Source organism: Lemur catta, chromosome 6 (assembly GCF_020740605.2).
Source record: "Lemur catta isolate mLemCat1 chromosome 6, mLemCat1.pri, whole genome shotgun sequence".
NCBI classification, from domain to species: Eukaryota; Metazoa; Chordata; class Mammalia; order Primates; family Lemuridae; genus Lemur; species Lemur catta.
Window position 1 is genome coordinate 37703088 of NC_059133.1, and position 27818 is coordinate 37730905.

Below are 27818 nucleotides of genomic sequence, written 5' to 3' on the forward strand. Positions count from 1 at the left end.
AACTCCTGGGCTCAAGTCATCCTCCTGCCTCAGCCTCCTGAGTAGCTGGGACTGCAGGTGGGTTCCACCAGGCCCCTGCATTAGACTATTTTAATCTGAGGAGGTGATAAACACATGTATAGTGTCTTTGCTTCCATCTCTGCCATCCAATTATATCCCACAGTATATCATTTCAAAATGTGATAAGAATCTGGAATAGGGGTGGGCTGGAGGAGGGCAGTGGCAGACTTTTGAATTAAGATCTAAAGGATGAAAAGGAATTCATTAAGTGAACAAGATTGGCCAGGTGACAAAGTATTCTGGGAAAAAACCACATCATTAAAGAAGACCCTGAGCCTGGAAGAAGGTCGAGGTGTGTTCAGAGAAAGGTAGTGTGACCCAAGATGAGGCTGCAGGGCAGGCCCAGGTAACCCTCAGGCAAGAAGCTGCAAAAGAGCAGATGCCAAAGACCAAAACATGAGTGTGGCCCAAAAGGTGTCCAGAGTCTTTGAGTCTAAGGAGGACAAAGGAAAGCCATTTTAATGCTGTTTCTGAGCCTCAGCCTCGTGAGAAAGGGAATGGTCAGCGCAGAAATCGCTTTTGAACACTCTGCCTGGGTGGTTACGCTACAGCAATCTGAGTTATGAAAGTGCTCCACGAAGAAAGAAATGAAAAGTGCCTTCAGCACAGTGTCTCTTGGCTGAACTGGTCAGACATCTCTCTGTGATATGCTTAAATCAAAAAGGAATCACTGCCAAGGTCATTTGCTGTTACAGCCATGATTCGTTCAAGTTTCTAATCTTTCACTACACAACTTTTTGAGAGAAATTTAATGCAGTTAGGAGATCAAAGTTAACTTGTTTATTTGTCTAAGAGAATAGTCTAAGGGTTTATTTACATGGTTGGGTTTAAATCTACCATCTTGCTAATTTGTTTTCTATTTGATCCATCTGTTGTTTGTTCTCCTTTTCATATTTTCTGCTTTCTTTGGATTGAGTATTTTTATGATTCCATTTTATTTCCTTTGATGGCTTATTAGTTATAACTTTTTTTTTGTTTTAATGATTGCTTTAGGGTTTATAAGCTTACATTCTTAACCTATTACGATCTACCTTCAATCGATAATGTGTCACTTCACATATAGTATAAAAACCTTACAACAGTACCCTTCCTTTTCCCACCTTCAGATCTCTGTGCTATTATTGTCATACATTTTACTTCTACATACATTACAAATTCTATAATACGTTGTATACATTGTTAGTGTGTTCTTGTTAAACAGTCAATTATATTTTAAACATATTTTTTAAATTAAAAAAAATTTTATAATTACCTATTTACTATGTCTAGTGCTCTTTGTTCCTATTGCAGGTACAGATTTCTTTCTAGCATCATCTTCCTTTTGCCTGAAGGACTTCTTTTTAACATTTTATTTGGTTCAAGTCTGCTGTGATGGCTTCTTTCAGCTTTTATATATCTGAAAGATACTTTATTTCATCTTCATTTTTGAAAGATTTTTTTTTTTTGCTGGTTTTTGAATTCTAAGTTGATACTTTTTTTTTTCTTTCAGTACTTTAAGGGTATTGCTGCACTGTCTGGTGACTTGCATTGTTTCCCACAAGAAGTCTGCTGTCATATCATTTTTTTCCCCCTCTGTATATACTGTGGTGTTTTTCCCTCTGGCTGCTTTTAAGATTTTCCCATTATAACTGATTTTAAGCAATTTGGTAATGACATACTTTGTGTAGTTTTCATGTTTTTGTTTGTTTTTGGAGTTGTTGAATTTCTTGTATTTGTAGATTTATAGTTTTCATGCAATCTAGAAATTTTCTGGTCATTATTTCTTCAGATATTCTTTCTGCCCCCCACTCTTGGGGACCCCAAGTACATGAATTAGGTCATGTAAAATTGTCCTACACCTTGATAATGCTCTGTTCATTTTTTTTTTCTGTCTTTTTTTCCCCTCTGTGTTTCATTTTGGATAGTTTCTGTTGCTATGTCTTTAAGTTACTTAATTTTTTATTTTCTAGATCCTAAAACATTTTTACATTTTTTTAATCCCAGACATTGTATTTCCATCTCTGGAAGTTCAATTTGGATCTTTAAAAAAATATATCCTGTGTGTCTTCTTAACATGCTCAAACATTTTTCAACTTTGTTATGTGAACTTACAGAATATAGTTATCACTATTTTCATGTTATTTTTTGGATCTGTTTCTATTTATTGATTTTTTCACCTCATTATAAATTACATTTTCCTGTTTCTTTGCATGCTTGGTAAATTTTTATTTGATACCAGTCATTGTAAGCTATCAATAGTCTTGAGCTTTGTTCTGGGATGCAGTTAATGTTATTTTGAAATAGTTTGATTCTTTCAAGACTTGCTTTTAAGCTTTATTATTCAGGATCAGAGACGCCTTTAGTTGAGGGCTAACTTTTCCCCACTACTGAGGCAATGCCCTCTGAATACTCTACCTAATGAGTACTCTACTTTGCTCGGTGAATTAGAAGGTTCATTCTCTCTGGCTGGTGGAAACAGAGACTATCCCCATCTCTGTTTAAGCTATAGAGATTGTTTTCTCTGCTCCATTTGGGTGGCTCTTTCCCCAACCTCAGTTAGTTTCTTCATACTCACACACTGAACAGTACTCAACTAAAACCTCAAGGAGGACCCTCTGCAGCTCTCTGGATTTTCCTTTCTCCGAAGCTCTGTCTTGTCTCGTAATCTGCCCTGCAAAATTTTAGTCACCTTGGTCTCCCTGCACTCTCAACCCATCTCCTTAACTCAAAGAGATGGCCAGGCTCTGCCAGGGTTCCTTCTCCCTGACTTCAACCTGGAAACTCGCCTACCCCTTCCAGGCAGTAAGCTGAAACATTCATAGGGCTCACTTCATTTGTTTGCCATTTCTCAGGGATGAATATCTTCTGCTGCCTCATTTCCAATGTCTGAGAACCATTGTTTTATATACTTTGTCCCTTTTTTTAGTTGTTTCTGGTACCGGGGTAAATCCGGTCCTTGTTATCCTTTCTGAGCAGAAAGTGAACGTCTTAGACTGCGTTAAACTAGTGGTTCTCAAACTTTAGCATGCATCAGAATTAACTGGCAGGCTTGTTAAAATACAGATTGCTGCTCCCCACAGAGTTCCTAATTAAGTAAGTGTGGGACCTGGGAATTTGCATTTCTAACAAGTTCTCAGGGGATTCAGAAGCCTTTGGTGCAGGACCACGCTTTGAGAACCACTGTGTTAAACTAGTCAATTACGAATATCCCAGATGATGTTCATCTACAAATCAACAGTAGAGTGTGAACCACATTGATAGTTAAGAGAAAATCTGTTAGTCATAGAAACACAATTATAAGTACTTATTATATATTGTTGTTTGAGTCCATTGGCAGACACAGAGAACAAGAACTAAGATGCTGTTCATGTTCTCTGTTCTGGTAAATCAAGGAAATCAACTCCACAGAAATCATATATATCAATTTTTACAAATGATACTCTTCATAAATTTAGTACTTTATGAGGTTTTTAATAGGTGCTTTGTGAAAGGTTTGTATAGTCAAATAAGGTTAGGAAGCTGTTACATTAGTGTGTCTTATGAACTTTCCAAGGGGAAGATAGAAATTGAAGTGTCTCCCCAACTTATTTGACAACAGAACCATTTTATTTTGTAAGACACCTGTTGGCAACTTGAGAAACTCTTCTGCTCCTCTGAAGCCAGTTTGGGAAATACTAGAGGAGACTCCCTTAGCATTTGTAAATTTACTATTTTCAATGTTAGCTATTTATCAGAAGCAGCTCCATTGCTGTCGTAATTGGTGACTCTGATGGGACAAGGTGGCACACTAGGGGATGGAGCCACTCAGCTGATGAAGAATGAACCCACCACTGCCCACAATGCACACCCCAATATGGCTTTCCTAGTTTGCTGCTCATCACTCATTTTTTCTAGTAATAAAAATTTATTTGATTTGTGAAAATGGCTTTGAAAGAAATTTAAGCTGTTGGTTTTGGTGATAGAAATTAGAAGAAGAGGAAAAGGAGAAAGGGGAGAAAAAGAAAGAAGAGGAAAACAGGGGGTTGGGAGGAGATCTTGAAAAGTGGGTCTTAGCAAGGAAATAGGAGTTTGGGGATAAATTTTAAAAGTGACCTCCTAAGTCTGGCAGGGAATTGGATCTATATGACAATAAGTTTATCCTGTAGTGTACACGAAAACCATAAAATGTGATTCATGAACTGTTCTGGTGAGAGAGAAAACTTACCAAGATAAAATATTATATATGCAACTGCTTTCTGAGATATAATTCAAGAGAAAGCCAGAAGCCTGGGCAGGTGTTTCTGTGAAGTCACAGGTGGTGAAGACAGTCATGCAGTAAATAAAGTTGGCTTCTAGAATTTAAAGAAGAGCTTTCGTTATGTATTATGATGTTAGCAAGGGAGATGCAGACTTGGCTGGCCATATTCCCAGGAAGTGTTTCCACCCAAGCTAAAGACCCCACAGAAGGAAATATCTGAGAAATAGATTTTATGTCTCAGGACATGCAGAAAGTTATAGAGGGCAAAAAGTGCTGCAAATTACAATGATTCTTTTATCAGAATCTAAAGTTCTATACCCCTTTCACATTTTACTTAGGGATCCTCTCCTATAATTAATAAATTTCACCCAGCATCTACTACGTGCAAGATAATGTGATATTTATAGGGGTTTTAAATGTAAAGAAGCTGGTGCGCTGCCTGCCAGGAGCTCACAGCAGCCACCGGATTCACTCGCCTGTTCTCCCAAGGGAGAACTACTGTGTACCACTTGTGAACTACTGTAGCCTGACTGATCTTCATGTTTCAACAGTGTCCCCTACTGAAACGTCAGCTCCAGAAGAGTAGGTATTGGATCTGTCTTGCTCACCTTTGTCTCTGGGCAATGCATATTTATCGATTAAATGAACATTTTTGATAATAAGTTTGAAAACAAGCTAGATGTTTAGATACTGGGGAATGGTTAAGCAAAGAGTGAGTTAACACAATGAAATGCTAGGCGGTAATAAAAATAAGAATGACATAGGGGGAAAAATAAACAAGATAGTTGTACCAATTATGTTAGTTATCTACAGTGTCCTGAACTTTGCCTTCTCTGGGTCTTTGCTCCAACTATTCCTTGTATCTGTTGTCCTACTTCTTTAAGCCTCAGTTGAAGAACCACATCCTTCCTGAAGTATCTAGATTTCCACGTCCCTATATCCTAAGAATTGACCTCCTTCTACAGCATATGTTGCTAATTCCCACCCACATGACTCCAATTTTGCCATCAGTGCTCACAGTATGTATTTATCTGACTGAGGATTTCCTCCCAACCTGGAGGAAGCCACTCTGCTCGCTTATTTGGCAGATCAGAAATGCTAAAAGTAACTCCCTCCAGAAAAGCCCCTGCTTCAAGACTGATGGAATTTGGCAAGTAAGCACCTCAGCCTCTTTGCTCCTTTTGTAGAGTAACGCTAAGTTTGTGTCAATGTCCTTTCCCAGTTTCCCCAGGAGATTAAGCTCCACGCAGCCACACTGGTGACTGGCTTGATACTGTATCCTCTATCAGCCACTTTCTCTTACTGTCTCACTTACCCACTCTCATACCTGCTCTTGCATCCTTGTATCAAGGTCATATCCCCTTCTGAGCTCCTTTATTCCTGTGTTATAATATGTCTTCATTAGACTATGTATTGGAGGGTTTTGTGAATGTCTTGGCTCTCCTAACTAAACCGTAAACTGTTTGAGAGCAGAAACTTTCTTTAATTGCTGTATCCCTCAGAGCCTAGCAATATACCGTGCACACAGCAGGTGCTTGGGAAAACTAGATTTAATCAAATTGAGAATTTGCAGAATAAAGACACTATAGAAATCTAACACCTAGATAAATAGTTCATAGCATTCTCTGTGGCACTAAATAAATCAAATTATTTTAAGCCAAGTTTTATGAATTATAATTATGTATCAATTTAGAAATCTCATAAGGTACTGTTCCAAGTTCAAAATAAGGCTTCAAGTTTAAGCAACAGGTTGAATATATTTTAGCATTTTCTAGTTAGAAAAAATATCAGCACCCATGAACAGATTTGAGGGAACATGATTTTGATTGAGTCCATATTCCTGATCATAGTTCAAAGACCCATATTGTCTAGTCCTCCCCTCCGTTTCCAGCTTTTTCTTTCATTCATCTTTCACTCTTTCCACCATTCCTGTGGATGAGACTGTGTGATCATCATGCAAATTATCTTTAATTCAAATTTATCTTTGCTTATTAACAAAACTGCATAATACCACTATGAACTTCATAAAAAATTATCATTGTTTTAATATAAGCAACAAGAGATACGATATAAGGGTGAAAAAAGATACTCCGAGGAAGAAAAAAAGAGACTCCTCAGATAATTCCCTGACATTATTATTAATATATTGTCTGAGTCTCCATTAAGAAATTAGTTCTAATATCTAGAAGTTTGATAACATGAGCTGAATTGGAATAATGGTTTACATGCCCTTTAAAGTTATTTTCAAGGTCTAATTCTGTACATTGAAGGCAGACATCAGCAAGACACAAAAAGGCGGGGACACTACCTCTATGTCAGGTAGAATCATAGGCACATAAATAGTAAATATCATTCTTTTAAGAAATTATACAAGTAATATTCATGGTAGAAAAATTGGTCAATACAGAGAATCAAAAAGAAGAAAAAAACACTAATCCTTCTGATCAAAACAAAGCACTATTAAAATTTTCGTGTATACCCTTTCAGACTTTTTTATAGAGTACATTTTTTACATATAAAAAATGGACACATAGTGTGCACACTATTTTCCCCCAACTTTTTGCACAGCAATGTGTTAATAACATGACGTGACAGACACTGCGCACAGACTCACTTAACAACCACTCACACTTTGAACTTAGCTTCCTGTTCTCCAAAGGATAGAAAGCTACACATTTCCAAGACTCCCTTGCAGCTTGGGTTCCACATATAACCTAGTTTCCACCACGCCCTGATGGAAGATCCCTGAGCCAGATTTGGGAGGCCAATGGGCAACACAAGGGTTTGGCCATAGTCAGTGACAGCAGATCTTCTAGCAGCTGAAGCAGGAGGTCTACTCCCAGGCTCCAGCACAGCAGGTGTTGAGAGCCAGACACAGGCAGCAATGGGGACTCCTTTAAAACTGTGCCATGCTGGGGTCAGGCAGTGATGCTGACTCTATAGCATCATTTGGCTCTTTGACCCTCTCAGAAATTCTGTTATCTGAAACTAAGAACCCTGATGGATGCATGTGAACACCTTTCCTTGTCAAAAAATACATGCCTACAATACCATATAGCTGCTACTATTAGAATTGTAGACTTCTAGAGCTAAATGGGACCTGAATAACTAGCTAGACTTAGGAAATTTAAGCTCAGGAAGTTAAATAACTCACCCAAGCTTCCACAGATAGGTAGTGGCAGAGGCAAGACCACATGCAGGTCTCCTCATTCCTGTTTTGTATAAGGAATTTATGCCACCCTTATGCCCAAAAAAGGAGGTGGGACAGAATGGCTATGCTCTGAGTTAGACTTTGGTATTTTTATGTTAGCATAATGTGACAAGCTCATCCATCATCTGGCAGGCTTTCACCCCATGAGGATAGTCAAAGTGTAATGCCTTTTTAATGTGTTTGCTTCCTCTTCATGTTCCCTTCTTGTCCCCCACCCCCACCTCCCTTCAGCAGAGGCCCTGTCCCCAGACCCACTCCCCAGGTGAAGACCAGCTAGGATTGTGCAAGTAGGGCACGACTTGTCCTAGCCTTCACTTCAATCAGCTATGCTGTGGGGGTCTCCTCACACTGGAAAGGTTTATGTTTGGTTTGCCCAAAGACTTGCTCCCAAGGAGCTAGAAGTCTTTTGTGTCTTCAAGTAGAGGTACTTTTCTTCACTCCTCTCGTATAACCGGATAGAATCATTGTTAAAAGCCCCCATTCAGTAGTGGAAAGAGTGCGAGATTTGAATCCAGGCTGGACTTGAATTCTAATTCTGCCACTTGCTAGTTCTGTGGCTTTGGACAAGTTATTCACTTTTCACAAGTCCCACTTTTCCTATAGGTAAAATGGAAAGAAAGATAACAACCTTACAAGGCTGTCGTATGGACCACAAAAATATTTCTACAATGTTTGACATGTGAGGAACATTCAATAAATAGTTAGTTATTTGGTTGAAACACATGTTGTTGGCTTGAAGAACAGCCAGTGGCATGAACTTTGGCTCTTCCTCATTTATGATTTTTCAGCTGATTTTGGGAGGATGATCACTCCAAGATAGCCCAATGCTTTTTCCCAGAGAACCTAGATGTTTTACAGGTCCATGCATGTGTGCATGTGTGTGTATAGATATATTTATATATAGTGTATATATTTGAGCTCATATCCAGCCATTAACAGGTCACTGGAGTTTAGTTCTGCAACAGTGCTCCAAATCTTATAATTGAAGTGAACATAGGGACAAATAAATCAAAAGCTGAGTCTTTCAACATATGACATTATTTAAGAATTAGGAATGGGAATTAGGTATTCCCGAACTGTTTTTGGTACAGTGTAAGGCAATAATGTTTAAAGTAAAATCTAAGCCAGCACTCCTTATAAAGATATAAATATAGAATTTATGCAAACTTTTTTTTTTTAAAAAAGCATTAACCTTTTTCCTATAGCTCAACACTTTTCTTATGAGGTGAGAGCTATAGAAACATGACAGTTTTTATTTTCTTTTACAAGAAAAGTTTCATTTTACAAATGACTTTTAATCCCACATGTGAGGATTACACAAAAATCCTGGCAGGCATATGCCATAAATAATTAAGTGCCTATCAATTATAGCAGTGTGTATTGTTTCCAAAATCTAGTTAACCTTCCTTACATCATTTCCCAGAGACATACACGTACACACACACATAGAGTTTTAAGTGGAAATTTTTATGAGGTTTTCTCTAGAGCTTTGCTCAAAGATCAAGATACATGTGGGAATCTCATTAACTACATTTAAAATGAAATATACACTTAAATGTTAATTTTTAAATCCTAAATTAGAGTTATTTTCCAGTTAGTCTTTTCCTGAACAGGCGGAAAACCCAAAATTTTTGGATAAGCACTACTGCAAATTTTTAAAATCTTTCTTGAAATTTGGTGGATAAAATATACATTTATTTTTATATAATCTTCAGCAAGAATAAAAAATCTGTGTAAAAGTTGGAAAGTAAATATATGTACACTTTAAATTTTCTGAAGTGTCTAGTGTTTCCTATCATAAGTGAAATTAAAAAATCATTTAATGAAAAAAATCATTTAATGCATCCTCTAATATCCTCTGGTCCTCACAGTACAGTTTTTTAGGGGAAAAACTATGCTTCCTAGTGGTTGTGGCTTTGAGAATTTATTACCATTTCTCATTAGAACAGTACTGAAAGACAGAAGTTAACATTTGTGTGAAATTTCAGAAGTGTAACTCTACTAAAATATCTCATTCTGTGAATGTTTACGCAATCATATGTTTATTCAATGTTGTCCAATAACCAAGAGGTCAAGTAGGGTAAGGACCAAAAAATGGTAATTGGTTAGGCAATTAGGAACTCTCTGATGACGGCAGCGAGAGTCTCAGGACCTCTTGCGAGGTTGCAGTCAAAGTGTCAGCCAAGGCTGGAATCAGTTCCAGGCTGGACAGGATGGTAATATCTCTTTCCAAGCTCATTCATATTTTTGTTGGCAGAAGGGTTCAGCTCCCCTGGGACTTTTGGCCAAAGCATGTGAGCCCTCCATAGGCTGCTTGAGTGTCCTCCAGACATGGCAGCTGGCTTCCCCTGCGGCAAGTGAGGGGTAGGGGCTGGGGAGAGAAAGAGACAGAGAGAGAGATGGGCAGGGGATAAGAGAGGAAGGTAGGGGGAAGAATGAGGAGGAAGTCACAAAACATTTTCTGATTTAGTCTCAGAATCATAATCATACACCTTATTCTAGTAATATTTTCTAGAAGCAAGTCACTAAATAGCCCACACCCAAGGGGAGGGGAATGAATTAAATTCTACCTGTTAAAAGGAGGACTATCAAAGAACTCGTGGATATAGTTTCAAACCACCACAATCCATTGGTAGTCCTAACTGCAGGTAACAGAAAATCTGTCTCAAAATGGATCAAACAACAATGGAAACTCATTTGTTCCGCCAATGAAAGGATCCCTCAGGGAGGTAAACTTGGTAAGTAGTTTGTTTAGAGCTCTGCTTCCATTTCTCTGTCCTCTCTGTGCCAAATCATCGTCGGCCGCTTTCAACTAGCAAAAATGTTGGCAGTAACTCTAGGCCTCTTCTGTACACGTAACACCTTCCAGAACAAGTGAGCATGGTTCCGTCTCAGCACCCCAGCAGAGTCCTGAGATTCACTCTGATTTAATGGGCTTAGGTCATGTGTTTCCCCTCACTCCCAGAATTTTGTCAGTTTTTTAAAATGTGGGGAAAAGAGCATTTTTGTCACCTGAAAGGAAACAGTAGAGACATAGAAATTGAAGAGCAAGGGAGTACTGCCATGCACAGCATGAAGACTTTCAGTCAGCAATGGACTGCTTATACAACGCTGGTCCCATAGGAGTATAATGCTATGTTTTTACTGAACCTTCTCTACGTTTAGATACAGAAATACTTACCACTGCGCAGTTGCCTACAGTATTGAGTACAGTAACATGGTGTACATGTTCGCAGCCCAGGAGCAACAGAATGTACCGTGTAGCCGAGGTGTGTGGTAGGCCGTATCACCTAGATTTATGCTGGTACACTCTATTATGTTCACACAGCAATAAAATCACCTAATGAGACGTTTCTCATAATGTGTCCCCATTTGTTAAGCGATGCACAACTGTAAAGAATGCCCAAGAAATGGATCAAAAACCCCAAGCAGAGTGACTATTTTTGGTAAGGAGTGGGAGCATCACCTTCTCCTCCAGGCTCAGGGACAGCAAATATAAACACGGGAGAAAACCTGGATGCTTCCAGGCAGAGTGGAAGAAGGGTGAGCAAACGTGGCCTGGTGGCTGTGAACGCCAATGAGAAAAGAAGGCAATGTCACCAGCTGAATATAAGAGAGAAAAGTGAAATAGGGCATTTAAGGGAATAAAATAAGGTAGATAGAATGGGCTGTCTAGGAGATTAAAGTTAACAGTGTTTTTTATACTAGCAGTGCTAGAACACCTCTGCTATAATCAAAAGCATAAGTAGAGCTCAAAAAGCTAGAAAGCTCTGCCTGACAAGAACCCACAAATAACACCGTCATAAAAGGTAACAGCACTGAAGGAAAATCGTACCTTCTCGAGAAAGTGAGTTAGGAAATGGAGCAAGTATGAAGAAGTACAGTTTATGGCAAGTTTAACAAAGCAACTATGACAAATACCAAGAACAATCTAATTTACCTTTCAAAATGTAAGCATAAGTAATCTCTTTTCTCCGTCAGATAATGTATCACAGAGTATTGAGTATGAATAATTTTTAATTCCTGCCACTGAGGCTAAATCTTAGCTAAGAGCTAAAGTAGAACAGCTGCTTCTTTTTGTATTAAGTGTATAGATTAGCAAAATGAGAACTTATTTTTTCCTTTTATTTCATAGTAAAATTTTTAGACTAAAAAATTCGTCACCAAACCCAGCTGGCTTCTGGGAAGAAATTATTGCCCTAAAATAAAATAAAGAGGCCTTATGGTTGTAGTCACACTCATTTGATTCAGAGTTTTGTGAAGAAAAAGTGGCATGAAATAAAAATAATAAAAATATTTGAGAAATCTAAGCTTGCAGTACAAGGTCAGGGAGAAAGGCAGCCTTGGTTCAACTTGCCTTTGGACAGTGACCTTGACTGGAAATTGGTTGATGGGTTCCAGAGAATGAAGTTGTTACAGGTATAATGTGCATTGTGAGTGGGAAAAAGAATCGACCTGCTGGACACATTTAACCTGCAATTTTGCCTGTTACAATGCTGAAGGTGTCAAACAGACTAGAACCTTATGGAATTAAGAAGGGTGTATGCTTCTACAGGAGGACAAATTTCTCCCAGTAACCCTTCCCCAGGCACAAAAATGCTTTGTACTGAAGGCTCTTAATTGTTTTGGAAAACACTGCACACCTTCTTATTACCAAACCCTCGAGAAGGTAACACAAGATGAGTGCTTAGCAAAGCACAATTTCTGTTTCTTTCTCAAGAGTCAGAAAAGGACATCAAGATATCCTTGCTTAACATAAGAAACATCACTTGTTCAGTATTTACCACGTGCCAGGCCCTATGCTTGGCATTTTACATACATCGTCTGATTTAATCCTCGTAACGAATCTACAAGTGTATAGTATCACCATTTTACAAATAGAGAAACAGGTGTAAAGAGGTCAAGTACTTAGCCCAAGTTCACAGAGCTAGCAGGTGCTAGAGCTGTATGCTGAAACCATGTCTGTTTGATTCCAAAGCCCACACTCTGTCTAAAAAAACTTAAAGAATTTCTCATGTTCATAAGTAAATGAGTCAACAGTTTAAAGAAATGTTTAAAGAAGAGGGAAATAAAAATATTTTTAAAGTGTTGGTAACTAAATACAAACAGATTTATTCAAAATCCAATGTTGTATATGTCGTCCCCAGACTTGCTGTGAGATGCCGAGACAAATACATACGGGGACATATAGCAGAAATAACTTCTAGGTCAGAAGCAAGCCCAAGTTCAAATGATAAGATGCAGCTGTGGAATTCAGGGACAACGTGAGCCCTACAGAAAGCAAAACAGGTCAGGTCTGGGAGGCCCCTTCCACAGAGAGGCATTGAGAAGAACTCAAGGGTAGGAGAGAAAGGACAATGGTTTGCTCAAAGCCAGTGCTGCAGTGAAATTCACTGATTTAGTTTCACTTAGTAGAAGCACTACACAAACCTGTGCAAGAAAAAATAAGTAGCTGAGCTAAAAAAATGTGCAATCTGAGGAACAGAATTTTCATGTTGGCTCAGGAGTTAAGTCACTTACATTAGCTGATATCATGGAAATAACTATTGCCCATATTAGGAAAGCTCACAGCAGGCAAGAATACTTCCAGACTCCTGCCACAATATCAGGAGGTGTCAATCATCACTATGTGTTTTCCTACAGGACTTGGTGGAGAGAATAAGGCTGCTATTATAATGAGTTTATCCTGGATTGGCCCCAGCATATAAAATAAAACAAATATTATAAGCCAGGTCTGCACTTTGTCATGCAGATATATGCTTCCTGCCCTCCCTCCCCAGAGGGCATTTGGCAATGTCTAGACATTTCTGATTGTCACAACGTGGGGGGAAGGGTACTACTGGCATCTAGTGAGTGGAGGCGTCCTACAAGGCAAGGACGGCCTCCCACAACAAAGAATTATCCAGCTCAAGACGTCAATAGTGTGGGGGTTGAGAAGCTTTGGACCGGAGCTCGTGCATTTGTGGCATGGGGGCATTTTGGGTACCGCCTTTTCCAGCTCCCCAGTCCCCAGGTATGAGTTCTCAGGGACCATCGCTCCTGGCAGGAGAGGTCATCAGGAGGCCTAGAACCAGATCCAGTTTGCACTGTTTATTTTCTTTCTCATCTAAAACAGTAAATCACCCTGTAGCTTAGTTATTAGTCCCTTCGGATGTCCCTGGCATCCCAGGCTTTTCTGACATCAGCAAAGGAAACCCAGGGCCCTTTGGCGCGCAGGTTTCCGTTTCTTTCCCCTCAGCAACGTGTGCCCTGCCCTGGTGGTGGGAAGAGCGTTTTCGTAACGTCATTTATTTAGTCTAGATGAGGAATTTGCTATTTAAGAACAGGAAAGTTGCAGATTCCCAGAAACTGGAAATCCGACCAGAGGATATTTGTCCGCTAGGGAGGTTAATCAGGTTGAGTTTACTTATAAGGACAAGGCAAGGGGGGAGGGGGTGGAAATCCCCGTTCGGCCAGTTTTCTGCCGGAGCCTCCCCGACAGGGGGCCGGCGCCCGCGGAGGGCAGGTCCGGGGCGGGGCTGCGGGGCTGCTTCCCAGCGGGCCGCCCCGCCGCCCGGCGTCGCCGGTGGGTGAGGCAGTCCCCTCTCCAAGTCTCTGGAAACCGCAGGGTCCCGCCGGCGGGGAGGGGTGAGGCCGGCGGGAGAGGTCCCGGGACGTGGGAAGATGCCGGGCGGGCGGGAAGCAATAGGAAGAGGCGGGAGTCCTGTCTTTTGTCTCCAGGTCCCCGGCCCGGCCGCGACTCCCCCTCCCGCCCGACGCCCCAGCCGCTTAGCGGTCCGGGAATCCGAGGGGCGCGGCGGGGCGGGCGGCGGGGCGGGATCAGGCCACGCCCACAGGGGGCTATTTAAAAGGCGCGGGCGCAGGCCACGCCCACAGGGGCTATTTAAAAGGCGCGGGGCGCGCGCCCCGCGGCAGCTTTCGGACTGCTCGCGCCCTCGCTCGGCCCGGCGTCGCCAGCTCCGCCCGCGGTGCGTGCTCCCGCCTCCGACCCGAGTGAGTAGGCCGGTGGGGCGTCCCCGCCGGTGCCGGGGGAGGGGGTCTCCCACCGCTTCCCGGGCTCCCCGGGCGGTCCAGCCGGTGCGCCCCTGTCTCCCCCGGCATCCCCATCCCGGTCCCCATGTGTGCCCCCAGCCAGCCTCCCCACCCCTGCGCCCCGGTTTCCCCCCACAGTCCCCCCCAACACACCTGCCCTTCTCCCCGAGGCAGCCCAGGCCCCGGCCTCGGATCCCAGACCCGCGAGGCAGGTAAATAATCCTGAGTGACCTTTAAATTTCTCAATACCGGTTTCTCTGGGGGAGAGGCGGGGTCGTGAGTGTCGCGTTGCCGCTAATCCGCCTTTTGGAAGCCGGGGTCCCCTCCTCCGGCGGCCGGTTCTCTCTCCGCTGGGAGAGGGGGTGTGCGAGTTCCGGGGTCCCCTCTGTGGTGCGCGCAGAGGGCGACTTCCCAGGTTCGGGGGCCGGGGCTGAGGTGGGGACTCCGACGCCCGCCGAGCCCGCAGTCCTTCCCCTGCCGCCGTGCAGTGCTCCTGGCATCACCATTGCTGGGTGGTCTCTGCCCACCAAGCACCGAGCCTTCGTGTGGAAGGAGCCGCAGTGAAACGTCAATCGGTCACCCCTAGCTTTTTCTGGAACTTTCTACCATTCAGGTACAAAGGGGGATGCAAGAATGCCCGGTTGTGAATTTCTGCGACAGGTCCCGAAAATCCCATGCTGGGTTCCAGGACCGGACTCGAGAGCTCCACGTAGGCACCCACCGAGGGAGGGGGCGGGGGGTTTCCAAGCCGGCGGATCCCCGACCGCTTCTGAGCCAGAACGTTTGTTGAATGAAATTTGTTTACATGGTTACCCGAAATGTTTAACCTGTTTTATTTGCAGTCTGCAGACCAAGCATATTTTCACTTTATGAATGCTTTGCGATACAGAAAATCTTTTTATTTTGGGTAATAATTTTTTTAACCCGGACATTGAAAATAGTTTGTTTAATTCTTGACATTTCGAATTAATCTCTTTTAAAGGTCTACTTATAAAATGCCAACAACCGCAAAGTTGGTTATACTTTGACTCAAATTTTTGAAGAAAGAGTTGGGTGATAGAGTTTGAAAGGGGGTAATCGCATGTAGTTTCAAAACTGCATACTAAACTTCAACCGATTTTGTGAAGTATTCCTTGGTCTGACCCCCCCACCCCATACCTCCTGGGTCATCGCTCTTTATGATTGCTACGGTACTTTATCAGTTTCTCAGCGTTCTTTCTCTGCATTCTGGTTTCCTTTGCTCTTTTGGTGCCATTGTTACCGTTGAGGCAGGATCTACATCCCGTGAGTCTTTGGAACTCGCAGTGCTTGCTTGGGTGCCTTGGGCGTGGTTGGACGAGAGCCAATATCAGTGAATTGAATGCAGGAAGAAAGCAGCGAATAAGGTTGCAATTGTAGGAAACAAAAATGTAATTTGACTCAAGCAATAGATATTTATTAGCAGATTTGATCTAACGTTTCTGTCATTCCAAATTTTTAATGAATTCCTCCAAATGTATTCACCAAATACTGGCTGGTAAATGGTAAATACTATGCTGAAAGCAGTACTGATGAAATTCCAAAATCTCTTGGATTTGGGGGAAATTCTATTTTATTCTATGACAACAAGAATGTTGGTGTAGAGACGAGACAGGGGGGACAAAAATAAATGAGTTTTAAAAGCCTGGGTTCAGATGCAACTCTGCCACTAAATAGCTGTGTAGATCTGCGTTTCTAATTTTTCTTGTGTCAAAAATGAAATGAATCAAATGAGCCTGGGAGAGAGAGCCCCCTATGGGAGAGGAGGCATAGCATGGCAAGAAGGGCCCAAATTCCCATCTCAGCCCCAGCACCCCATTGGTTTGATGCCCTTGGGCAAGTTAAGTGTATTCTCTGGCCTCAGTATTTCATCTTGTAAAATGGGTGTAACAGAACATACCTTGCATAGTTGTCGGTAAGGCATGCTGATGCTTGTACAAAGCCCAGTCCAGCCTGGGGGAGGTTCCTTGTAATTAGACAAAGTTGTGCACTTTGTTGAATATATGGGGAAATGGCTATCAGTGAAAGTCTCTTCTGCAGGAGAGCTGAGCAGTATCTCCTAGGCCTTGCCTGGAGGCCAGCTTTCTTCCCTTTGCTAATATCCACAGGTTTCCTCAAAGCACTCTACCCGAGCTGGTATTCACCTGTCATCTCTTGGGTTCGGATCCCCAGACTCCCTTAGGGTCTTGATTACCTACGTGGGGGTTTCTATTACTGTGTCACGGACCTCTTTGGAAGGCTCTGGACCCCTTTTCTAAATGTTTTTAAGGACCTTACGTAAAGTACATGGCACTGAGTTTACCGATCCCCAGAATTAAAAGGAATCTGTGGATTCTGGATTAATAATCTTGATTTAGGAGAGTTTTTCTTAATCTGGATTGTGGAGGAGCAAAGCACAGTTTCTGATTGTTAAAAATTTTATTGTTGTCAGTCATAGAGGAAGAACCAATAGAAGTATATTGTGAATCATTTGCAAAGGATATTAGGTTTCTTGCTTTTTTGTTTACAGTCTCATTGTGCCAACAGTACTACTAATTGTCTTTGGCTAATAAGAACAGACACCATGTAATATATTAGTGCCAAATGACTTCCCAGTTCACTATAGGAAAGAAAGTTTCATGGTGGTTTCACAGTACTTCTAACAGAAAACTGAAGTGAGAATTGAATCCTCATCCAGCACACAGCCATCCAGGAAGTACTTAACCTAAAAAGAACTTGTGTCATAGCCATACAGGTCAGTACTTACTATATTTGTAAATCTAGCAGTGGTTTAGTTTTAGCAAAAGGTCAGTCAAATAATTTTGAATTTTATTGAAATTCATTTTTAAGTTGAATTGGTAATTTTGTTTTGGTTTCATAGTTTTGAGTCTCTTCATATCTCTATGCCTCAGCTTCCCCACTCAGAAAATGGGAATAGTGATAATGCCTATCTCAGGTGTTACGAAGATTAAGTGAGTTAATATAAACAAACTACTTAACATAAGTAAAGCATGTATTAAGCTTCATGGAAGTATTTGTAATTATTACCTGTCATGTAGCTGACACTATTCTAAGTGTTTTGAATGTAGTGTTTAATCTCAGAAATGCTTATTTATATCATAAGGCAGTATCTTCATTTTAAAAATGAGAACTAGCAGATCAAAAACCAACCTATGATCATTTGGCAAATGAACAGTAGTCTTGGCATAGAAGTCTAGGTCTGACTCCATATAAAAATCATACAAATGTTAAATTGTTTGAAGAATTAAATGTCTTGTAGTTTGCACAGACTGTGGATTGCAGTGGCAGATGCCCAGGATCAGGGTTCCCAAGTGTAAAGTGTAGTTGCATTTTAATTACAATGTGGGCTTGCTAGGCAGTGATCCAAATCTGTGTGAAGGGGTTTGCTGTACTCCAAGTTGAAGATATAAGTGGTAACAGGATATAGAATTAGTCAGAATGGTGAGGCAGAGGTAGACACAGGAAAGTTTACTAGATAGAAGGGAGGTTTCCGTCTGTAGTGAGGTTAGATTTAAGTTAGCAGAGAGGAGTGGTAGAGAGTGTTTTGGTTGAAAGCAGCAGTTTGGGTGTGAGATTGGCACATAGAGGCCACTTACTGACTGCTAGTCGGATGGATAAAGACTGAGCAGAGAGGAATGCTGTCCTGTGCATGTAATTCGATAACTCAAGGACAGACAATTCTCAGGTGACTTGAATAGTCTCAACCCTTGGTATTTGCAGAAAATCAGATATGTGCGTTTTGGGGACAGTTTGTGGCTCTGGAGTCAAAATGTAAGCCTGATTTGCTTTTTTGGAGATCGGTGACCTCAGTGAGTCACTTAACAACTGAACTTGGTGGCCACATTCATGCTGAGTAGTGCTTCTGAAGGAAAAGGAAGCCGGTGTTTGTGGAGTACTGGCTTTGCCAGGTACTTTACAGCTGTTACCTCATTAAATCCTTGCAACCACCTGTGAGATAGTTCTCATCCATTTCCAAGTTACAGTTGAGGAAGTTGAGACTCAGAGATTAAGGAACTTGGCCAAGATCACAGAGCTGATAACTGACTTTCAAACTTATGTCTGTCTGATTCTAAGCTCCACACTCTTTCTGTTATACCAGGAATGTCTAAGAGGTGGCATGTGTACTGTAGGTTCCATGGCAAACATTATTAATCACAATACTCTTTAACGAAGAACCTGGGCTAAACTTTAGTATCTTTCTCAACATACTTCCAGGAATCTACCAGTGGATCTGCACGATGAAACTGTTTTGCCACGCCTCTAAAAGTAAACTGTGCACACTTCTGAAAGCCCTTTCTGCATGCCTCTGTGTCATTGGTTATATTGCCATTATTTGTCCACATATTTTTATCACTAGAGTAGAACTCCCTGAGAAAGTCGCCCTTCCTTATATCCCTTTTATCCTCTGCTCCTAACCCAGTATAAGGCTTATAAGATGTTGAGTTAATACATTTATAGGAGAGCTTCATAAACAGTAAACATTATACAGTGCTTATAAGCTGCCTCCACGCTAGAAGAATTACATGAGATACAGAAATTAAGTCAGAAGTTAGCTGGATGAGGGAAGGAGGTAAGTCAGTTGCCTTGATGGGGAAGGATTAGGGGCATAACGAAGGAATGGATATATGAGATGAGTAGGGAAAGATGAGTACAGATAACAAAGGTTGAACATTGCTACATATTGATGACAAACACTATCATTTATTGAGTCTTACTTTACAAGCTTTATCTCATCAAATTTTCTTAACTCTGTAAGGAAGGTACTCTTATCCTTATCTTACATATAAGGGAACTACTACATTGACTCCAAAACCTATACTCTTAGTTTACCCTTACGCTGAGCTGTCTTAAAGGCCAGGTTGAGGATTTGGCTTCAGTAGGAGAAGTTAGTGGAATATGTAGCTGATCACCACGACATGAAGAGTCCGTCCTTGATGCAGCGGCATTCACTTCAGTAGGAGAAGATGACTAAGCAGGTAATTTGGGTAGCAGAAGAAAAAATTTTTAGAACAGGTGTCAAGTAAATCTTAATTTCCAATTAACTACAGGTCTCAAATCCTGGCCTTGCTAAAAATCATTGTAATTGGGCACAGTGCTACTAATTTACATTCTTTAACAAGTAACTCCTCCCTGGATGTGGCTCAAGATGAGACTGGTTTATAATAAATTCTCCCTTTTGGGAAATTGGATTACAGCCAGGTTCTAGAGTAATAACAAAGCTCTATATGTAGTAATAAAATGTCAAAGCTTCTGGAAGCATTTAGAATCTGGGTTTATAGATAGATTCACTCCAAACCTTTAGTATCAGAGCAGATAAACTGTTTGTGGCAACATGTAGACTTGAAATTCATGGATTCAGGTCATTCAGATTCTAAAGTAAGACAGTAAATGCAGCACTAGTGGTGTGAGAATGATCCATGCGGTCATTTTGCTGCTCTCAGTTGGTTATCTAGAGAATGAGATATCTGTACCACAAGATGACTTAGATTTAAAGTCTTATGAATTTTGGGTGGTATCTTAGACTGGGGAGAAGCAGCAAGGAGAAATTGCACTTAGGTGTTCAGATATAAACCAAGCTTTTTAATTGAATGCAGTGGATAAATCCTAGTGATGTAACTCTTTCAGACATTGAAAAACAAAGAACAAAACTAAAAAGCAGAATTTGCCCTATTTTTAAGATATGTATGAAGTGGGATCTTGTATTTGCTCTTACCATTCTGTAAATTAACGCACAGGATTTGGGAAAGGCATGCAGCCCAGACTGCTCATGCAAATCCAGTTTGCTGTGATTAATGGCAGCTGTTGCGGAGTAGTGCAGCCAAAGGCTTGTAAGAAAAATGAAGCTTTTCATTTTTTTTATATGCACAGCAATGCCAAGAGTGACAGAAATGGAAGATTACACTTCTTTCTGCCAAATTCAGAAAACGTCCATAGGGGTTCAGCCTAAAAGTGTAAATTTGAACTTCATTTCTTAGACAGTCACCACCATAAGTAGAACTGTTGTTGTACTTGCAGTACATTTTAATGGCCCAGAAAAGGAAGGTTTGTGAGCACCTAATCAGCTAAGTTTTTTTCTTTACACTGTTTGTTGTTCTGCAGCTATATTCTAGGCGCTGGTCAGTGGGTTTTCCTACTGGAGTACTTATAGCAGGATGGAGGGCATGAGCTGTCCTCTCCATCTCCAAGCTAGCTTTTACTGGCAAGGAACTGCCAAGACATTGTTTACCTTGTTTTATCTTTACAGTCTCTCTGTGGGTAAAGAGAGCTACCTTTCCCCATTTACAAGATAAGAAAACTAAGCCCAAAGTTGTACACCTATTATAATAGTAGAGTTAACCCAGGTCCGTCTAGCCCATTCAACCTGCCTACCCTCCTTCCTTCCTTCCATTATGAAATATTTCAGACATACAAAATAGAGAAAAACACAAAGAAAGCCCGGCTACCCACTATCCATCTTAAAAAAGAAAACATAAATCCAGTTGAAGCTTTCTGAGGATGCTCCTTCTATCATTAGATATTAGAAAGATATTAGCTATAATAGAACCTTCCCTGTATCACAGAAAAGATGATTCAGAAATCCTTAGGAAAGCCCTTAAACTGAATAGAACTTTAAATATTTTGATATATGCCAACTACTCTAGTACATGGTATGGGGAATGCAGAAATGTGGCCCTCACTTTAGAGGGGAAGAAGCTTGTAGCATAGTAAGTTGAATGTTATGGAAGTCTGATAGGTATTTCCTGAAAAGCTAACACATTGTCATTGGTTGGTATAGCTTGTACAATAGAAATTACATGTAACTTAGAATAAGTGAATTTGAAGTAACCCTGAATTACCCTTAAAGAAAAGGAAGAGATCCCCCCCCCTTTTTTTGGAGACAGAGTCTCGCTCTGTTGCCCGGGCTAGAGTGCCATGGCATCAGCCTCACTCACAGCAACCTCAAACTCCTGTGTTCAAGCAATCCTCCTGCCTCAGCCTCCCGAGTAACTGGGACTACAGGCATGCGCCACCATGCCCAGTGAATTTTTTCTATATATTTTTAGTTGTCTGGCTAATTTCTTTCTTGGGGTCTTGCTCTTGCTCAGGCTGGTCTCGAACTCCCGAGCTCAAACAATGCTCCCTCAAACAATGCTCCCGCATCGGGCTCCCAGAGTGCTAGGATTACAGGTATGAGCCACCATACCCAGCTGATCCCCCTTTTTTTTAAAAAAAAAAATCCATGCTGCTCTTCAATGACACAGAAGAAAATAACAAAGTAATTAGTTAGGTTTTTAAAAATGCATTTTTAAATGTAATTCAAAGGCAATCTAGTCTAACCTTAGTCTTGTGAATAATCTGGTTCCTTATTGATCATTGCTCCAAAGTAAGTATGTGTGAAAATGGAAAATACCAGGTTAATATTAACAGTCTACTTTTTTTTGTTCCTTTCAAAATATTTAAGAGGTACAAAGGTTTTTGTTAGATAGATAGCTTTCATAATGCTTAAGTCAGGGCTATAAGTGTGCCCATAACCCAAATAGTGCTCATTGTACCTGTTGCGTAGGCTTTTACCCTTTCCCTCTTGCCCCTTCCCCGCTTCTTGATTGCCAATGACTTTTACTTCTCTCTGTGCCATGTGTGTCCATCATTTAGTTCCAAATTATTAGAGAGTACATGTGGTGTTTGTTTTTCCATTCTTGAGATACTTCACTCAGGATAATGGTCTCTAGTTCCATCCAAATTGCTGCAAAAGACATTAATTTATTTCTTTTTATGGCTGAGTAGTACTCCATGGTATATATATACCACATGTTGTTATTCCTCTCGTAAGTTTATGGGCACTTAGGTTGACTCCACATCTTTGCAATTGTGAATTGTGCTGCAATAAACATTTGAGTGCAGGTGACTTCTTTTCCTTTAAGATACCCAGTAGAGGGACGGCTGGATTGAATGGTAGGTCTACTTTTGGTTCTTTAAGAAATCTCCATACTCTTTGCCATAGAGGTTGTACTAATTTGCAGTCCCACCAACAATGTGTAAGTGTTCCTTTCTCTCTGCATCCACACCATTCTGTCAGGGGTAAGGTGATATCTCATTGTGGTTTTAATTTGCATTTCCCTGATGATTAGTGATGTTGAGCATTTTTTCATGTGTTTGTTGGCCATTTATATATCTTTTTTGAATAGCTTCTGTTCATATCTTTTGCCCAGTTTTTAAGTTTTGTTTATTTTTTTTCTTGCCGATTTGAGGCTTTTGTAGATTCTGGATATTAGTCCTTTATTGGATATAGTTTGAAAATATTTTCTCCCATTCTGTATGTTGTCTATTTGTTCTGTTGATTACTTGCTTTGCTGTGCAGAAACTTTTTAATTTAATCAAGTGCCATTTATGTACCTTTGTTGTTGCTGTAACTGTCATTGGGGTCTTAGTCATAAGTTCTTTGCCTAGGCTGATGTCTAGAAAAGACATTTTCCTACATTTTCTTCTAGAATTTTTATGGTTTCATGCCTTACATTTAAGTCTTTTATCCGTCTTGAATTAATTTTTGTAAGTGGTGAGAGAGAGAGGGATACCGTTTCATTCTTCTAAATGTGGCTATCCAATTTTCCCAGCACTATTTATTGAATAGGGCTTCTTTTCCCCAGTGTATTTTGTTGTCTGCTTTGTTGAAGATCAGTTGGTTGTAGGTAGATGATTTTACGTCTGAGTTCTCTGTTCTGTTCCATTGGTCTATGTGTCTATTTTTGTACCAATACCATGCTGTTTCGGTTACTATAGCTTTGCAGTATATATAGTTTGAAGCCTGGTAATGTGGTGCCTCCAGATTTGTTCTTTTTGCTTAAGACTGCATTGGCTATTTGGACTCTTTTCTGGTTCCATACGAAGCACAAAACTATTTTTTCTAGATCTGTGAAATATGTTGGTATTTTGATGGGGATTGCATTGAATCTATAAATCACTTTGGGCTGTATGGACATTTTAACAATTTTGATTCTACCAATCTATGAACATGATATGTTTTTCCATTTGTGTCATCTGTAATTTCTTTCTCAGTGTTTCATAGTTTTCCTTGTAGAGATCTTTTACCTCCTTGGTTAAGTATATTCCTTAATATTTTATTTTCTTTGTATCTATTGTGAATGGTATTCAGTCTTTGATTTGATTGACTCTCAGCTTGAGTGTTATTGGTATATAGAAATTATTGGTATATAGAAATTCTACTGATTTGGGTACATTGATTTTTGTAACCTGAGACTTTGCTGAATTTATTTATCAATTTCAGGAGTCTCTTGGTAGAGTCTTTGGGATTTTCTACGTAGAAGATCATATTGTCAGTGAAAAGTGGTAGTTTGACCTCCTTTTTCCCAATTTGGATACCTTTATTCCTTTCTGTTGTCTGATTGCTCTGGCTAGGACTTCCAGTACCATGTTAAATAGAAGTGGTGACACTGGGCACCCTTGTCTTGTTCCAGTTCTTAGGTGGAATGCTTTCAACTTTGCCCCATTCAGTATAATGCTGCCTGTGGGTTTGTCATATATGACTTTTACAATTTTGAGATATGTTCCTTCTATGCCTAGTTTGTTGAGGGTTTTTAATCATGAAAGGATGCTGGATGTTGTCATGCTTTTTCTGCACCTGTTGAGATGATCATACGGTCTTTGTTTTTGCTTTTGTTTATATGAATCACGTTTATTGATTTACGTATGTTGAATCATCCTTGCATCCCTGGGACGAAGCCCACTTGATCATGGTGGATTATTTTTTTGATGTGCTGTTGAATTCAGTTTGCCAGTATTTTATTGAGGATTTTTGTATCTATATTCATAAGGGATATTGGTCTGTAGTTTTGTTTTTTTGTTTTGTCCTTTCCTGGCTTTGGTATAAGGTGCTACTGGCTTCATGAATGAGTTGGGGATGATTTCCTCCTTGATGTTATGAAATAATTTCTGCAGTATGGACACCAGTTCTTTGTAAGTCTGGTAGAATTCGGCTGTGAATCCCTCTGGTCTGGGGTTTTTTTTTTTGGTTGGCAGATTTTTTTATTCCTGCTTTGATCTTGCTGCTCATTATTGGTCTGTTCAGGAGTTCTGTTTCTTTTTGATTGAGTCTTGGGAGGTTGTGTGTTTCCAGGAATTTGTCCATTTCCTCTGTGTTTTCCAGTTTATGTGTGTAGAGATTTTCATAGTATTTACGGATGATGTTTTGTATTTCTGTGGTGCCAATTGTAATATCTCCTTTCTCATTTCTGATTGAGCTTATTTAGATCCTTTCTCTTCTGTTCCTGGTTAATCTAGCAGTATGACGAGAAATGCCTCAATAATAGAAATGCCTCAACAACAAAGTATTTCAAGAGCCAGCTGATACTTGGGGTGCAGTATAAGTAATTGTAGTGTCATTCCTATAGGCCTACATTTGGCCTTTTGGGAACTTACAGCAGATGTCTGTTACATCCATGAGCATTCCATAATGCAGGTAACTTTGGAGGCCAGGGGCAAAGTCAGTATCACTAATGGCATTCCAAATTCAAGTCATTGCAGGCTACTGGACCTAAGCCTTTGTGTCTTAGGTTTTACAGTGACAGTCAAGTTTCATTCTGGATTTAAACAATGGAGCACCTGTCTCCTGGGAAGGTAATATAAGATTTATACAAGTACAGAAGGAAAGCTTGATAATCTGTCCCATTGTTGCAAGATATCGATCCTATGTAGATGGCTTCTCAGTAAGCCTGGTAACTTTTGTGGACCCTTGAAATTACCTTGTTCCCGTCTGGATAAGAGAAGTAGACTGTTTGCAAATTCCAATCAACAGTTTAGTAATAACGAGTAATACCAATCATATCTCTTTGTGTGTGTGTATTGTTGTTTGTTTCAAGGAGCAATTCCAAATGACTTAAAAAGGAAATTTATTGGCTCACCTAACTGAGGTATGCAGGCTAAGATGAAGCACAGTTGAATTCAGGGGCTCAAAAGAGCTAAACCAGGGGTGGGGAACCTTTTCATGTTGGAAGGCCACTTTAATTTAGCTATAATCAAATAAGGCCACATTCAAGAAATGTCAATTAGAGATACTTAAAAATGTACATTATTTTATAAAAAATCTAACTATGTACTTAATAATTAAAAAATGAAAACTATTTGTTAATTTTAAAGTTAACTAACATTTTAAAGACTTTGTTGTGTCTGCTTTTTGTTGGAAAGCCTTTGAATATTTGGTTGCAGCATGGAGGTCTGCAGTTTCAGTTGAGCCTCTAGAATGGGTATCGGTCATTTGTGACCTTAAGGGCATCTTGATTTGGGTTAGGTAGCAGAATGTAGATTGGCAGCAATAAGTGGTGGAAAAGCAAGAAAGCATTTTTCGGGCATGTTTCTGAAGGTGTGTGAATTCTACATTTTTCCATATTTCAGTTGGATCTTTCTTAGCATCAAACAATGACTTTAAAAGGCCATCTACTGAGAGCTCAGTCAATTCCATCTGTAGTTCTATAAGTGCCTTGATGATACTAGCGCCATAGGGGCGCAGCCCCCACGGAGAGCACTCACTAGGGCAGTGCTTAGTGGAGCCATGGGGCAGGGGTGTCTCTGAAAGCTCCTAACAGTGGAGCCACCAGCATTCAGCACCAGCCTGGGAGAGCTCCAGGCACCTGACTCCAACCTGTGAGAGCCCAGTGGGCTGCACCCAGCAAGGCTGTGGGGGTGGGGCCACCCGGAGCCTTGAGGGCTCAACCCCTACCCCAGTGTGCACAGACAGCAGATATGGTGTCAAAGAAGTTTATTCTCAAGCCTTAGGATCTAATGTTGTTTGCCCTGTTGGGTGTTGGACTGACTTGAGACCTGTTATCCGTTTCATCTTGCCTATTTCTCCCTTTTGGAATAAGAATGTCTATCCTATGCCTGTCCCACCATTGTATTTTAGAAGCATGTGACTTCTTAGATTTCACAGACTCACAGTTGCAGGGAGATTTGTCTCAGGATGAATGATGCTTTGAGTCTCACCCATATCTGATTAGATGAGATTCTGGATTTTAGACTTTTGAGTTGATGCTGGAATGAGTTAAGACTTTGGGGGCTACTGGGCTACTGGGATGGAATGAATGTATTTTGAGCATGAAGACATGAATTTTGCAGTGCCAGGGGAAGAATACTATGGTTTGAATTTGTCTCCCAAAGTACATGTGTTGGAAACTTAATTCCCAATGCAACAGTGTTGGGTGGTGGGACCTAACTGGAGGTGTTCAGGTCATGAAGGATCCACCCTCATGAATGGATTAATACCAGTATGGAAAGGGCTTGTGAGAGTGGGTTCACTCTCTGCTGCTCTTCTGCCATGTGAGGAACATCCTCCAGAGGGGATGCAGGCACCATCCTACAAGTGGATACTGGGTCCTCACCAGACACCAAACCTCTACTGCCTTGATCTTGGACTTCTCAGCCAGCAGAACTATGAGAAATAAATTTCTGTTACTTATAAATTACCCAGTTGGAGCTATTCTATTATAGCAGCACAAAACAGACTAAGACAATACCATCTAAATCAGTGCTTTTCAAACTGTCTGTGGTAAAGGACTATTATTTTTGTTATAATTTCGAAGTACAGACTGACTCTCTGACTCTGTCCAACAAGATGAGTTCACTGATCATGATTTTTGTTTGTTGCATAAGATTGTATAGAAGTTTCTAAGTCACCTGAATTTGGTCTTGTATTGGTAGTAAGCAAGGTGGAGCATAGCCAGGAGACCACATTTTAGTAAACACTTCTCTAAACCACATGGACTAAGATAGAGATGGTTGCTTCCTTGGGAGAAAATCTGGGGACGAGGGAAGAGAATACTGTGTGCCGGAAGGATGCCCGCCACCGTCATTAATTCTACAGATCTGTCTTTTGGAAAGGCCTCAACTTAGCGTCCAGGAAATTGTTGGGTTATGGATCATTTTAATGGGGTAAGGGGAGAATTTACCACCCCCCTTTTTATTTTAAAGATTGCAGATTCTTCGATCTTTTCTACTGAGCAACATTCCTTTTCCCTTGTTTTTCTAGCCAGGTTTGAGTGAGTGTTGAGGTCTCCGCTTTCTTACCCAGCTGTTTCCTAGAGAGGCAAACAGCTCATCGGAGGAGACAGGCAAGGCCTGCAAGCACCACTCCACAGAAGTCTGAAAAGGGCAGTGGGGAAAGCGGAATTGTTCTGCTGTTCTTAGTTACCACTCAGGGCAGGGCAGACATAACATGCCTCCGTAGCAGGACAACTTTCTGTACTGGTTAGGGCACTTGAGGAAGCTGCCATTCAAAACTAGGCATTCTCAGCT

General features: G+C 40.7%; 1 protein-coding gene across 4 annotated transcripts in view; it reads left to right on the forward strand.

Moving 5' to 3' along the window:
- CSRP2 (cysteine and glycine rich protein 2) overlaps positions 1-27818 on the forward strand; it is a 53953-nt gene that overhangs the window by 14472 nt on the left and 11663 nt on the right. The window contains exon 1 of one of the 4 annotated variants that reach the window (XM_045553323.1): positions 14378-14455. The exons of 2 other annotated variants lie outside the window; for them this stretch is intronic. The gene's annotated coding sequence lies outside the window, so the exon portion shown is untranslated. Of the gene's footprint in view, positions 1-14377; positions 14481-27818 lie in introns of those variants that run through there. One more of the 4 variants, XM_045553325.1, reaches the window with a different exon arrangement.